The 3508-nt window shown below is 45.6% G+C and overlaps 1 non-coding gene across 1 annotated transcript; it reads left to right on the top strand.

Annotated features, from left to right (window-relative positions):
• The first annotated feature begins 3138 nt into the window (after positions 1-3138).
• Positions 3139-3245, top strand: LOC118621571. Its single transcript, XR_004957730.1, has one exon. It is a non-coding gene; the product is annotated as a U6 spliceosomal RNA (small nuclear RNA).
• Positions 3246-3508: the final 263 nt, after the last annotated feature.

Genomic DNA, 3508 nt, shown 5'->3' with positions numbered 1-3508 from the left:
TTGGGGTGTCTGTGGTCTTTGCAGCTGCCTCTTCTTGGAGGCATTTGGGCTTTTGCTGGGGTTGTATGGCAGGATAAAGGGGAGACAGAGCCCCAACATTGTTCCTGTGGTCAATGGAACAAGGGTGTTTCTGTGATTTTTCCTCAGTGACATCTTTAAGGGGGTTTAGGAATTTGCCTGGCATGCCTATTCCAAGGCCCTCAGGGTGTGGGCTGGTTATGACTCAGGACCTAGACTCCAGGACTTAGGTGTGGGCAGCTTGGCTAGTCCACCATCAGGCAGTCACATAGTGGTAATACTCATGGGTTCCTTCTCCTAACCACAAGTGACAGAATATCCTGGCAGTGTGCAATACAGGGTGGAGCAAAAGTAGGCTTACAGTTGTTTGTATGGAAAATAATACAATAGGCTTGACTGGTGTGGCTCAGTGGATTGAGTGTCGTCCCATGAACTGAGAGATCCTGGTTTGATTCCCGGTCAGGGCACATGCCTAGGTTGTGGGCTTCATCCCCAGCAGGGAGGGGTGTGCAGGAGGTGGCCGATCAATGTTTCTCACACCGATGTGTCTGTCTCTCCCTTCTCTCTCTAAAAAAAATCAATAAAAACATTTTTTAAAGGAAAATAATTAAATAATGCAAGAATAAGTTATTTTGCATTCTCACAACTGTAAACCTACTTTTGCCCACCCTGTATATAAAATCTTCAACTGATAGCAATTTCATGGTCCCAGTTTCTGAAACTGTGATATGTGTACAAATATATATGTATAAAACCCCATTTGAAGTCCTGGTACACACTGGATCCGTTAAGCCAGCAGAGATACAGTAAGTCGCCAAACATCATTGATAGGTTCTTGGAAACGGAAACCTTAAGCGAAATGAGTATAAGAGAACGGATTTTAGCACTGGCCTGTGTGGCTCAGTTGGTTGAGCATTGTCCCATGCACCAAAAGGTCACCAGTTTTATCCACAGTTAGGATGCAATGGGAGGCAGCCGATAGATGTTTCTGTCTCTCACATCGATGTTTCTCTCACCCTCTCCCTTCCTCTCTAAAATCAATAAGAACCTATTTTATAAATAGAAAGAAAGAAAACTGATTTACTGTAGGCTAATCGATATAAACAAGAGTTAAGTTCTTATAGTATATTTGTGGTCACAAAACATCACCAAACTTCTAAAGATCGAAAATATTTCTAATATTAAACATTGGAATAAATGTAAGCTACACATAAATTTAATAAAAATAAGTAAGATAGTTATTTTCCAAACAGCTTATTCCAGTGTAGGGTCTTTGGTGGCTGGATTCTATCCCAGCCTCTCAGGGTATAAGAAGAACCCAACCCTGGATAGGACACCCTTCCATCAATGGGCACTCTCCCCCCACACTCACTTGGACCAGGGCAATTTAGACCCACCAGTTCACCTAATGTGCACATCTTTAGGATGTGGAGGAAACGAGGACCCAGAGAAATCCATGCAGATGTGCAGAAAGTGCAAATCACATAGACAGTGTCCCTGCCAGGAATCTTTTTCTCCCTCATCAACCTTATAATGAAACAACATTGAGGACCTGCTATACTTGGAAGAATCATGAAAGAAAACAGTGAATTAAGTTACCAGGAATTCCAAGGCATCCAGGCTTTGAAACATAGCTCTCGGATCTGTTGGAAAGTGTGAGTTCCCAGCCTGCACTGGCAGTTGGTGTTTTTCTCAGCTAAAACACTGATGCTCTTGCATCACCTTTGAGCAGGGCTCACGCTGTCCCCAAATGTGCTGGCAGCGTGGCCTCGGGAGCTTTGGCTCACCCTGCACACCCTTGATCGGGGTGGGGTGGCGCTTAGGCAGCTGCTGCTCACCCAGTCACAAGGTTCAGCCTTTTCATTTTGTTGATCTCAAGTAGCACTGTCAGATACACTGGGTCTTGGTTTTTCTTGCTGATAAATTTGACCAAGGCCTCACGGAACAAACCAGTGTCCGTTCCCCAATTATCCTTGCCCTGTTGTCACAACTATGGGTTCTAGTCAACAAGCCCACTTGAATGGGTCCTCCCCAGTTATTACTCACAAGGCGCCCAGTGACATTGCTGCCAGAGCCTTGCCAAGGTCAGCATGGCTACCTCTGGGGTTCTGACAGCTCAGGGATCCTTGCACGACTTTGCCCAGATGCTGTAGACCAGTGAGTGCTCTGTCCTGAAAAGGGGTACATTTTGGATCAAAGCCCTCCACCCTGTCCCCAAACATACAACCATACCCTCCTTTTACCCATTTTCAATCTAATCCCTGAAGAAACAACTAACAGCCTTAATGTCCCTCCTCACCTGTTCTTCCTTTACCTGAGGATAGAGGGATGAGACTTAAATCTTAAAAGCGAAGGTTTCAAACTCAACAACTTGAGTCCAGTCCTGAAGTTATGACTCATGCCCTATCTACCCCACTTTCTGAAGACTTGTCCATCTCCCACGTGAGAGAGAGTTCACCGTATGAATCCAGGGAGCCAGTCTCATACAAAAAAGCTGGGGAGGGCTCCCACATGGCTAAAAGAAGCATCCTTCAGGAAGCCCAGGAGCCCTGTTCTAGAGTGCAGGTGTGGGCTCGGGACAGTGAGGGCCAACCTTCAACCAGGGTCACCCTGCCATATGAGCCACCTCTGGGAATCCTAGAAAAGTGGATTTTAAGATTATGGGCCTGTATATGAGCAGCTCTGGAAATGGAGATCTTGCACTGGGCTTACTGTCACAGTTTCTGTGCCTATAGCTTTGTTGAAGCTCCCAGGATTCCGGAGACCCACACCGACCCACACCTAGATGTGCTTGGGTCTGTTTGGTCCTGAGGGTTGAGCTGGGCAAGGAGGCTGGTAGTCTGTACTGAGCAATGAGCGGGGGTTGTCTGTGCAGCTTTGCCCTGGTGTCTGCCAGCCTTTTCCATCCAGAAAGCCTCACTGCTGGCTTTCAGACATAGTCCGTACACCCTCACCTATGTTCCTCACAGCATATCACCTGCCATTAGAAACATAGCTCCTAGCTCCCTTAAGTACCAAACTGATTGTTGGGGGTGGGGTGGGGTGGGGGGAGGTGCGAACGGGAGGAGGGCGTCAAAGGGGGAAAGAGGAGAAACATCTGTAACAAAAATAAATTAATTAGTGCTCGCTTTGGCAGCACATACACTAAAAAAACTGGAACAATACAGAGATTAGCAGGGCCCCTGCACAAGGATGACATGCAAATTCGTGAAGCGTTCCGTATTTTTAAAAAATAATAATAAGGGGTTGGGGGGGTGGGATGGGGAGGAGGGTGTCTAGGGGGAAAAGGAGAAACATCTATAACAAAAGTAAATTAATAAAAATTGGGGGCAAAAACCATTTAATAATTGGAAAATCCAAAGGCCTAGGATTAAAGACCTACTTTCAAGCTCCAAAAAATAATAATAATAAAATAAATGAATTACATTAAAAAAAAAGAAAATATGAAACTAAGGAGCTTGGGCAAGATGAGTGGGTTTTGGCTGGTCTC

This window comes from Molossus molossus, unplaced genomic scaffold (assembly GCF_014108415.1).
Source record: "Molossus molossus isolate mMolMol1 unplaced genomic scaffold, mMolMol1.p scaffold_m16_p_1, whole genome shotgun sequence".
NCBI classification, from domain to species: domain Eukaryota; kingdom Metazoa; phylum Chordata; class Mammalia; order Chiroptera; family Molossidae; genus Molossus; species Molossus molossus.
Note: the sequence above shows the minus strand (reverse complement) of the source record. Positions and strands in the feature narration are given on the sequence as shown.